General features: G+C 40.2%; 1 non-coding gene across 1 annotated transcript; it reads right to left on the bottom strand.

Annotated features, from left to right (window-relative positions):
• Window positions 1-11,535: 11,535 nt before the first annotated feature.
• On the bottom strand, window positions 11,536-11,643 carry LOC148568648 (small nucleolar RNA R71). The gene has a single exon (XR_015882293.1). It is a non-coding gene; the product is annotated as a small nucleolar RNA R71 (small nucleolar RNA).
• Window positions 11,644-12,544: the final 901 nt, after the last annotated feature.

The raw sequence follows: 12,544 nt of genomic DNA, 5'->3' as shown, positions 1-12,544 counted from the left end.
CAATAGCAGAGGTAAATTACTTAGATGAACCTTATGGAAACACCTATAATTCATCATGGAGAAATCATCCAAATTTCTCATGGAAGTATCAAAAGCCTCAACAAGGCTTTAATAATGGTGGAAGAAACAGGTTTAGCAATAATAAACCTTTTCCATCATCCACTCAGCAACAGACAGAGAACTCTGAACAAAATGCTTCTAATTTAGCAAATCTAGTCTCTGATCTATCTAAGGCCACTGTGAGTTTCATGAATGAAACCAGGTCTTCCATTAGAAATTTGGAAGCACAAGTGGGCCAGCTGAGTAAAAGGATCACTGAAATCCCTCCCAGTACTCTCCCAAGCAATACAGAAGAGAACCCAAAAAGAGAGTGCAAGGCCATTGACATAAGCACCATGGCCGAACCTACAAGGGGATTGGAGGACGTGAATCCCAAGGAGGAAGACCTCCTGGGACGTCCAGTGATCAATAAGGAGCTTCCCTCTGAGGAACCAAAGGACTCTGAGGCTCATCTAGAGACCATAGAGATTCCATTGAACCTCCTTATGCCCTTCATGAGCTCTGATGAGTATTCCTCTTCTGAAGAGAATGAGGATGTTACTGAAGAGCAAACTGCCAAGTTTCTTGGTGCAATCATGAAGCTGAATGCCAAATTATTTGGCATTGATACTTGGGAAGTTGAACCTCCCTTGTTCATCAATGAACTAAGTGATCTGGATCAACTGACATTGCCTCAGAAGAGACAGGATCCTGGAAAGTTCATAACACCCTGTACCATAGGCACCATGATCTTTAAGGCTCTGTGTGACCTTGGTTCAGGAATAAACCTCATGCCCCTCTTTGTAATAGAGAAACTGGGAATCTATGGGGTGCAAGCTGCTAAAATCTCATTAGAGATGTCAGATAACTCAAGAAAACAGGCTTATGGACAAGTAGAGGACGTGTTAGTAAAGGTTGAAGGCCTTTACATCCCTGCTGATTTCATAGTCCTGGATACTGGAAAGGAAGAGGATGAATCCATCATCCTAGGAAGACCTTTCCTGGCCACAGCAAGAGCTGTGATTGATGTTGACAGAGGTGAACTAGTCCTTCAATGGAATGAGGACTCCCTTGTGTTTAAAACTCAAGGATCTCCCTCTGCAACCATGGAGAGGAAGCATGAAAAGCTTCTCTCAAAGCAGAGTCAACCCAAGCCCCCACAGTCAAACTCTAAGTTTGGTGTTGGGAGGCCACAACCAAACTCTAAGTTTGGTGTTGAACTCCCATATCCAAACTCTAAGTTTGGTGTTGGAGAGTCTCAACAATGCTCTGAACATCTGTGAGGCTCCATGAGAGTCCACTGTCAAGCGATTGACATTAAAGAAGCGCTTGTTGGGAGGCAACCCAATTTTTATTTATCTAACTATATTTTTCTTAGTTATATGTCTTTATAGGTTCATGATCATGTGGAGTCACAAAATAAATATAAAAATTAAAAACAGAATCAAAAACAGCATAAGAAAAATCACACCCTGAAGGAGCATCTGTCTGGCGTTCAGCGCCAGAACAGAGCATGGTTCTGGCGCTGAACGCCCAAAATGGGCAGCTTCTGGGTGCTGAACGCCAGAACAGGCATGGTTCTGGCATTCAACGCTAGAAATGGCACACAAATGGGCGTTGAACGCCCAAAATGGCCACCAACCTGGCGCTGAACGCCCAGAGTTGTGTGCAAAGGCATTTTTACATGCCTAATGGGTGCAGGGATGTAAATCCTTGAACACCTCAGGATCTATGGACCCCACAGGATCCCCACCTACCTCCACTCTCTTCTTCTTACCACTTTCTTTCACACAACCCCATAAACACTCTTCCCCAAAAACCCTTCACCAATCACCTCAAACTCTCTTCCCCATCACCTCTTCACCACTCACATCCATCCACTCTTCCCCATAAACCTACCTCATAAACTCCACCTACCTTCAAAAATTCAAAACCAATTTCCCACCCAAACCCACCCATATGGCCGAAACACTCCCCACTCTCCCTCTCCTCCATTTCTTCTTCTTCTTCATCTATTCTTTCTTTTATTGCTCGAGGGCGAGCAAAATTCTAAGTTTGGTATGGTAAAAGCATAAGCTTTTTGTTTTTCCATTACCATTGATGGCACCTAAGACCGGAGAATCCTCTAGAAAGGGGAAAGGGAAGACAAAAGCTTCCACATCCGAGTCATGGGAGATGGAAAGGTTCATCTCCAAAGCCCATCAAGACCACTTCTATGACGTTGTGGCCAAGAAGAAGGTGATCCCCGAGGTCCCTTTCAAACTCAAAAGAAATGAGTATCCGGAGATCCGACATGAAATTCAAAGAAGAGGTTGGGAAGTTCTAACAAATCCCATCCAACAAGTCGGCATCCTAATGGTTCAAGAGTTCTATGCCAATGCATGGATCACCAAGAACCATGATCAAAGTAAGAACCCGGATCCAAAGAACTATGTTATAATGGTTCGGGGGAAATACTTAGATTTTAGTCCAGAGAATGTGAGGTTGGCGTTTAACTTGCCCATGATGCAAGGAGATGAACGCCCCTACACTAGAAGAGTCAACTTTAATCAAAGGTTGGACCAAGTCCTTATGGACATATGTGTAGAAGGAGCTCAATGGAAGATTGACTCCAAAGGCAAGCCGGTTCAACTAAGAAGATTGGACCTCAAGCCTATAGCTAGAGGATGGTTGGAGTTCATTCAATGCTCAATCATTCCCACTAGCAACCGGTCTGAAGTTACTATAGACCAGGCCATCATGATCCATAGCATCATGATTGGAGAAGAGGTGGAAGTTCATGAGATTATACCTCAAGAACTCTACAAGGTGGCTGACAAGTCCTCCACCATGGCAAGGTTAGCCTTTCCTCACCTCATTTGCCACCTATGCAATTCGGCTGGGATTGACATAGAGGGAGATATCCTCATCAAAGAGGACAAGCCCATCACTAAGAAAAAGATGGAGCAAGCAAGAGAGCCCACTCATGGAGCTCAAGAGGCGTATGGAGCTCATCACCATGAGATCTCGGAAATGCCTCAAATGCACTTTCCTCCACAAAACTATTGGGAGCAAATCAACACCTCCCTAGGAGAATTGAGTTCCAATATGGGACAACTAAGGGTGGAACATCAAGAGCACTCCATCATGCTCCATGAAATAAGAGAAGATCAAAAAGCAATGAGGGAGGAGCAACAAAGACAAGGAAGAGACATAGAAGAGCTCAAGGACATCATTGGTTCCTCAAGAAGGAAATGCCACCATCACTAAGGTGGATTCATTCCTTGTTCTTATTTCTTCTGTTTTTCGTTTTCTATGTTATGTGATTATCTATGTTTGTGTCTTCATTACATGATCATTAGTAATTAGTAACTATGCCTTAAAGTTATAAATGTCCTATGAATCCATCACCTCTCTTAAATGAAAAAAGTTTTAATTCAAAAGAACAAGAAGTACATGAGTTTCGAATTTATCCTTGAACTTAGCTTAATTATATTGATGTGGTGACAATGCTTCTTGTTTTCTGAATGTATGCTTGAATAGTGCATAAGTCTTTTGAAGTTGTTGTTTAAGAATGTTAAATATGTTGGCTCTTGAAAGAATGATGACTAGGAGACATGTTATTTGATAATCTGAAAAATCATAAAAATGATTCTTGAAGCAAGAAAAAGCAGCAAAGAACAAAGCTTGCAAAAAAAAAAAAATGGGCGAAAAAAAATAGAAAGAAAAAGAAAAAGCAAGCAGAAAAAGCCAAAGCTCTTAAAACCAAAAGGCAAGGGCAAATAAAAAGGATCCCAAGGCTTTGAGCATCAGTGGATAGGAGGGCCTAAAGGAATAAAATCCTGGTCTAAGCGGCTAAACCAAGCTGTCCCTAACCATGTGCTTGTGGCGTTTAGGTGTCAAGTGAAAACTTGAGACTGAGCGGTTAAAGTCAAGGTCCAAAGCAAAAAAAAAAAGTGTGCTTAAGAACCCTGGACACCTCTAATTGGGGACTTTAGCAAAGCTGAGTCACAATCTGAAAAGGTTCACCCAATTATGTGTCTGTGGCATTTATGTATCCGGTGGTAATATTGGAAAACAAAGTGCTTAGGGCCACGGCCAAGACTCATGAAATAGCTGTGTTCAATAATCATCATACTGAACTAGGAGAATCAATAACACTATCTGAACTCTGAGTTCCTATAGATGCCAATCATTCTGAACCTCAATGGATAAAGTGAGATGCCAAAACTATTCAAGAGGCAAAAAGCTATAAGTCCCGCTCATTTGATTGGAGCTATGTTTCATTGATAGTTTGGAATTTATAGTATATTCTCTTCTTTTTATCCTATTTGATTTTCAGTTGCTTGGGGACAAGCAACAATTTAGCGGATAATTTATACGCTTTTTGACATTGTTTTTAGTATGTTTTTAGTAGGATCTAGTTACTTTTAGGGATGTTTTTATTAGTTTTTATGTTAAATTCACATTTCTGGACTTTACTATGAATTTGTGTGTTTTTCTGTGATTTTAGACATTTTCTGGCTGAAATTGAGGGACTTGAGCAAAAATCAGATTTAGAGGTTGAAGAAGGACTGCTGATGCTGTTGGATTCTGACCTCCCTGCACTCAAAATGGATTTCCTGAAGCTACAGAACTCGAAATGGCGCGCTTCCAATTGCGTTGGAAAGTAGACATCCAGGGCTTTCCAGCAATATATATTAGTCCATACTTTGGCCAAGAATAGACGACGTAAACTGGCGTTCAACGCCAGCTCTCTACCCAAATCTGGCGTCCAGCGCCAGAAAAGGAGCCAAAACCAGAGTTGAACGCCCAAACTGGCACAAAAGCTAGCGTTCAACTCCAAGAAGGATCTCTACACATGCAACACTCAAGCTCAGCCCAAGCACACACCAAGTGGGCCCCGGAAGTGGATTTATGCATCAATTACTTACTTCTGTAAACCCTAGTAGCTAGTTTATTATAAATAGGACCTCTTACTATTGTATTAGACATCTTTGGTCTCAGTTTTAATCCATTGTTCATCTTAGGAGACTATTGATCAAGTTTTAGGGGGCTGGCCATCTCGGCCATGCCTGGACCTTTCACTTATGTATTTTTAACGGTAGAGTTTCTACACTCCATAGATTAAGGTGTAGAGCTCTGCTGTTCCTCAAAGATTAATGCAAAGTACTACTGTTTTCTATTCAATTCATCTTGTTTCACTTCTAAGATATTCATTCGTACTTCAATCTGAATGTGATGAACGTGACAATCATTATCATTCCCTATGAACGCGTGCCTGACAACCACTTCCGTTCTACCTTCGACTGAATGAGTATCTCTTAGATCTCCTAACCAGAATCTTCGTGGCGTAAGCTAGAATGATGGCGGCATTCAAGAGAATCCGGAAAGTCTAAACCTTGTCTGTGGTATTCCGAGTAGGATTCAATGAATGAATGACTGTGACGAGCTCCAAACTTGCGATTGCAGGGCGTTAGTGACAGACGCAAAAGGATAGGAAATCCTATTCCAGCATGATCGAGAACCGACAGATGAATAGCCGTGCCGTGACAGGGTGCGTTGACCATTTTCACTGAGAGGATAAGTTGAAGCCATTAACAAAGGTGATGCCTCCAGACGATTAACCGTGCCATGACAGGGCATTGGATCATTTTCCTGAGAGATGACCGAAAGTAGCCGTTGACAATGGTGATGTATCACATAAAGCCAGCTATGGAAAGGAGTAAGACTGACTGGATGAAGATAGCAGGAAAGCAGAGGTTTAGAGGAACGAGAAGTATCTCCATTTGCTTATCTGAAATTCTCACCAATGAATTACATAAGTATTTCTATCCCTATTTTATTATATCAAATTCGAAAACACTATTATCAATTTATATCTGCCTAACTGAGATTTGCAAGGTGACCATAGCTTGCTTCATACCAACAATCTCCGTGGGATTCGACCCTTACTCACGTAAGGTATTACTTGGACGACCCAGTGCACTTGCTGGTTAGTTACACGGAATGATGAACCGTGGTCTTGGCATCATGTTTTTGGCGCCATTACCAGGGAAAGAAAGAGCGATGAATTTTACATAATTAAAGTGTAATCACGATTCCGCGTACCAGCGGCCAATCACCAAAGCATCAATGGAAAAACAATAAGCACAAGATGACCCCATCAAGAAGAGAACACAGGAAATTCTCCCAGAAATCCCTCAATCTGAATACTGGAAGTATCTTGAAACATCTATTACCAAGATGCAAGAAGCTATGGAACAAATAAAGAAATAACAGGAGGAGCAAGGGCGTGATTTAAGGGAATTGAAGCGCCAGAAATGATCTCTTGAAGGACCAAGCACCCCGCAGATTAGAGGAACATCCACTTCCCAGAACACAGGTTGTTAAATTTCAATCTTAGCCTTAACTCTGTGATAACTGTTTTTATTTTAGTTTTACCTTAGGAGTCATATAGTAGTAATTAGTATCTATATTTTTGATTTTATCTCCAATTAAGCTATAATTTAATTTTATCATCATCATTAAACATGAATAAAATAGAAGAATTTCTTTAGATTAAGAGGCAATAAATTTCAAGTTTTTTTTTACAAGAAAAATTCTAATTATTTACATGTGGTGGCAATGCTTTCTATCTCCTGAATGAATGCTTGAACAGTGCATATGTCTTTTGAATTTGATGTTTAAGACTGTTAAATATGTTGGCTCTTGAAAGAATGATGAACATGAGACATGTTATTGATAATCTGAAAAATCATAAAAATGATTCTTGAAGCAAGAAAAAGCAGTGAATACAAAAGCTTGCAGAAAAAAAATAGAGAAAGAAAAAGAAAAAGCAAGCAGAAAAAGCCAAAGCTCTTAAAACCAAAAGGCAGGAGCAAAAAGCCAATAGCCCTTAAAACCAAAAGGCAAGGGTAAAAAGGATCCAAGGCTTTGAGCATCAGTGGATAGAAGGGCCTAAAGGAATAAAATCCTGGCCTAAGCGGCTAAACCAAGCTGTCCCTAACCATGTGCTTGTGGCGTGAAGGTGTCAAGTGAAAACTTGAGAATGAGCGGTTAAAGTCAAGGTCCAAAGCAAAAAGAAGAGTGTGCTTAAGAACTCTGGAAACCTCTAATTGGGGACTTTAGCAAAGCTGAGTCACAATCTGAAAAGGTTCACCCAATTATGTGTCTGTGGCATTTATGTATCCGGTGGTAATACTGGAAAACAAAGTGCTTAGGGCCACGGCCAAGACTCATAAAGTAGCTGTGTTCAAGAATCATCATACTGAAATAGGAGAATCAATAACACTATCTGCATTCTAAGTTCCTATAGATGCCAATCACTCTGAGCTTCAATGGATAAAGTGAGATGCCAAAACTATTCGGAAGCAAAAAGCTACTAGTCCCGCTCATCTAATTAGAATCTGAGCTTCACCCAAAAACTCTGAGATATTATTGCTTCTTGACTTATTTGTAGTCTATTTTATTTATCTAGTTGCTTGGGGACAAGCAACAGTTTAAGTTTGGTGTTGTGATGAGCGGATATTTTATACGCTTTTTGGGGTTAATTTCATATAGTTTTTAGTATGTTTTAGTTAGTTTTTAGTTTATTTTCATTAGTTTCTAGGTAAAATTCATATTTCTGGACTTTACTATGAGTTTGTATGTTTTTCTGTAATTTCAGATATTTTCTGGCTGAAATTGAGGGAGCTGAGCAAAAATCTGATTCGGTTGAAAAAGGACTGCTGATGCTGTTGGATTCCAGCAATATATAATAGTCCATACTTTGCTCAATAATAGACGACGTAAACTGGCGTTCAATGCCAGTTCCATGTTGCAGTCTGGCGTCCAGCGCCAGAAACAAGTTACAAGTTGGAGTTCAACGCCAGAAACAGGTTACAACCTGGCGTTGAACACCCAAAACAGCCCATGCACGTGAGAAGCTTAAGTCTCAGCCCCAGCACACACCAGGTGGGCCCCAGAAGTGGATTTCTGCACCATCTATCATAGTTTACTCATTTTCTGTAAACCTAGGTTACTAGTTTAGTATTTAAACAACTTTTAGAGATTTATTTTGTATCTCATGACATTTTAGATCTGAACTTTGCACCTTTTGACGGCATGAGTCTCTAAACTCCATTGTTGGGGGTGAGGAGCTCTGCTGTATCTCGATGAACTAATGCAAGTATTTCTGTTTTCCATTCAAACATGCGTGTTCCTATCTAAGATATCCATTCGCACTTCAATATGAATGTGATGAACGTGACAATCATCATCATTCCTCCATGAACGCGTGCCTGACAACAACTTACGTTCCACTGTAGAATGAATGAATATCTCTTAGATCTCTTAATCGGAATCTTCGTGGTATAAGCTAGATTGATGGCAGCATTCAAGAGAATCTGGAAAGTCTAAACATTGTCTGTGGTATTTCGAGTAGGATTCAGGGATTGAATGACTGTGACGAGCTTCAAACTCGCAAGTGCTGGGCATAGTGACAGACGCAAAAGGATAGTAAATTCTATTCCGGTACGATTGAGAACCTGCAGATGATTAGTCGTGCGGTGACAGCGCACCTGGACCCTTTTCACTGGAAGGATGGATGGTAGCCATTGACAACGGTGATCCACCAACACATAGCTTGCCATAGGAGGACATGCGTGCGTGAATCAGAAACAGAGGATAGCAGAATTTCAGAAGACAAAGCATCTCCAAAACTCCAACATATTCTCCATCATTGCATACAAGTATAATTTGTGTTCTGCCCTTTTATTCCTTGCAATCAAATTTGATAAGTGAATTATTTTATTGTTTTCCTGACTAAGAGTTACAAGATAACCATAGATTGCTTCAAGCCAACAATCTCCGTGGGATCTACCCTTACTCACGTAAGGTATTACTTGGACGACCCAGTGCACTTGCTGGTTAGTTGTGCGAATTTGTGAAGAACTGTGAATTCCAATTTCGTGCAGCAGATATGAACTGTTATCAACTGTTTTTATTGTTGTAACCCTAGCTGACCTAAACTTCGTAGGTCGTGAGTAGTAGCTATATATATATACGTGTGTGTTTGCGCTTGCGATATTTCTTTAATTCCTTTTCAGACTTCTCGTTTAATAATTTCTTATAACTATATATGTATTATAACTCTATCTTAAGTTGTACTACCATATTATCATTGACTTATGACTTGAGCATAAGAATATGAATGGTAGGGTGTTACATATCTCAAACGACATTAGTAAAGATAGAGTAGAGAAATAGCTTGCACCACTTTGCATCTTAGTTCAGTCACTTACTGCAATATCTAGTTTCCACCACAACAATTCCACAATAATTTTAGAAAAATTACATGTACCAATTTTCTAGGATTCTTTCTAATCCTATAAAGGAATTGATAAATCACTATTTTATGGTTTATATTGTGTTTAATTATGTGGTTTTATCATGATCCTTACCCACTTATTCATTAAATTAGCATGCATAATAGATTTCTTTCCGAAATTTCTTACATGTTTGAAAACTGCTTCCTAGAGACTTTAATTATTTAATTTTAATTCTCCTTTATTCCATTCGATACCGTGATCTGTGTGTTAAGTATTTCAGATTTTATAGGGCATGAATGAGTTGGAAATTGGGAAGGAAGCTAGCAAAAATGGAAGAAACACAAGAATTTGAGGAGATAACCAGCGAGAAGTGACGCGGTCGCATGGCTCACGCGACCGCGCAAAGGAGAGCAAATCGCAGCGACGTGGCCGCATGGCTCACGCGGCCGTGCGGATTGGAAAGCCCAAGCGACGCGGTAGCGTGGATGACGCAAATGCGTGGCGAGGAAAAGCGCAAGTGACGCGTCCGTATGGATGACGCGCTAGCGTGACATGTGCGATCTGCATAATCTGCAGAATTCGCTGGGGGCGATTTTGGACCCTATTTCGACCCAGTTCTCGGCTCGGAACAGCAGACTAGAGTCAGAGAATATGCAAAAACAAACAACACATTCATTCAGATACAGTTTTAGATCTAGTTTTACTCTCTTAGGTTTTTCTCTCTAGGTTTTAGAATTTTTAATTTTCAATTGATCTTAGCATTGGAACATTGAGAAGAGTTATTTCATCATCAAGACTTCGTCATTCTAGTTCGTTTTCTTAACTTGGTTTCATTCTTCCATGTTCTTTGTTTTGTTCAATTTTGTTATTTGAATACTTTTATGATTAATTAATGCAAGGATTATTTCTTTTTAATTCAATTTCAATTCCAATAATCATGTCTTCTTTTAATTCCCTTTCATGTGCTATGGATTTATTATTTACAATGCGTGAGTAGTTTCTTTCCTTGATGGGGAGTTGATTAAAAGGAACTCTTGAGTTGGAAGGATTGAAGGAAAAATTTGTAATTGGGTTAAATGTTGGATTGCTATCCTGTCACCAATGCCAATCCCTTTGAACTAAGTGGGTTGCAACTTGTGAACAGATCTGGCATTTCAACTTGTTTGACTTTCCCTTACCTAGTAAAGGATAACCAAACAGAACAACCATTAATTATAAATTAATCTTACAATCACTCCATCAATAGTAGAAATTCCAACCAATCAACTCCCAGTCAAGGTTTTACTCATATTAATTAAATTTCCTCAATTTAAATTCCAATTTACTTAACTCAACTTCTTTGAACATCTGATTAATAAGATAGCACACTTTTCTGCAACTCGTTGGGAGACGACCTGGGACTTAAAACTCCTAGTAATTTTTAATTCAAACTCTCTGTGACATACTTCTAAATTGATAGGCAGATTTTCGGTGAGTTAAAAACTATACTTGCAACGTAACTATTTTAATAATTTTTAATTCACCAGCTTCTACGTCTCATCAATTTTTGGCGCCGTTGCCGGGGAGTTGCAATAGAGTGCTAATTTTATTGATTAGAATTTATTTATTTGCATTTTATTTTATTTTGCTACTATGAGCTGCATGTTTCTTCCGTCAAATGACGCGTTCACTTCCTGATCCACGCTTGCTAATATTCGATCCTGAAATTGAAAGGACAATTTCACGAATAAGGCGAGAACAACGTCGGTTAGCCCGCTCTGAGGGCGGATCTGAAAGTGAATCTGAGGAAGAAACCAGCCCCCGTTCTACTGATTCGGTTGTTTTACGTGCAGAAAACATGGCAGCTAGGAGAGTTACCATCCAGGAGGAAGGAGCCCCTGATTTTACAATGCAACCGTTTCAAGCGCATCATCCAGCGGTAGCTACAGATTTTGAGATAAAGACCGCACTGCTAAATTTGATGCCCAAGTTTCATGGCCTACCTGCTCAAGAGCCTATCAAGCACTTGAGAGATTTCCAGGCAGCCTGTTCTACTGTCAGGCGTGATGGCACTGATGAAACTTCAATTCAGTTGAAAGCTTTTCCATTTTCTCTTGAGGGAAAAGCAAGAGAGTGGTACTACACTCAACCTCTAGCAAATGTATCCAACTGGGATACACTCAGAAAGGAGTTTCTGGAGAAATTCTTTCCATCTGAAGTTACTGATAAACTGAGGAAGGATATCTCCACAATTGTTCAGGATGACAATGAGACTCTCTTTGAATACTGGGAGCGCTTCAATAATCTTCTGGAAGCATGCCCCCATCACATGATTGACAAGATCGTGCTACTCAGCTATATTACACAGGGTATGAGGCCCCAAGATAATACCACACTGGAAAGTGCCAGCAATGGGTCTATGAAGAAGTACAAGACCACTGATGAAGCTTGGCAATTGATCAGTGAGCTGAATCCACTAGGAACCACAGACAGAAGCAAGGCCGTTCAAAAGCTATTGCAGAAGTATCTTCTAGCAGAGAGACTGCTGCTCTAACTCAAAGCATCTGTGAAATGACCAACTTGCTGAAGCAAATGCAGTTGAATCAACAAGCTCAGCAAGCTCAACCTCCTCCACCACAGCAAAACCAACAACTAGTCCCACAAAGAATTTGCGGAATCTGTGCTGATTATAGCCATTACATTGATGAATGCCTGCAGCTCTAACAAGAAGACAACATGGTGGCATCCACTCACAACTTCTATGACCGTCCCAACCAAGAGTACAATCAAAGTGGAAATAATAACCATGGATGGCAGGACAATTCAAACCAGAATTGGAGGGACAACAATAACAGAGGAGGCAGAGATAATCAGGGAAATCAGAGGTGGAACAATAACAACAACAGGCAGCCAAATCAACCTTACAGAGCACCTCACCTGAGGCAGAACCAAGGACCACAGAATAATCAGCAGCAGACCTCTCAATTTACTCATTCTTCGTTATCTTCTAATGAAGATCTACTACAATCTTTTGAGAAAAGACAACAGACCATGGAAAACAACATCATGAACAGTATTAATGCCAGTCTGAATGGTCTCACCTCTACTCTGCAAGCTTTTATGACACAGTTTGGATCAGCACAAAATTCCAGTAACCAACCTCCAAGCACCACTGGAATCCCCTCTCAACCATTACCCAATCCAAAGGGAGGCATTAATGCCATCACCCTGAGGTT

Source organism: Arachis ipaensis, chromosome B4, assembly GCF_059453495.1.
Source record: "Arachis ipaensis isolate K30076 ecotype BB chromosome B4, ASM5945349v1, whole genome shotgun sequence".
Classification (NCBI taxonomy): Eukaryota; Viridiplantae; Streptophyta; class Magnoliopsida; order Fabales; family Fabaceae; genus Arachis; species Arachis ipaensis.
Note: the sequence above shows the minus strand (reverse complement) of the source record. Positions and strands in the feature narration are given on the sequence as shown.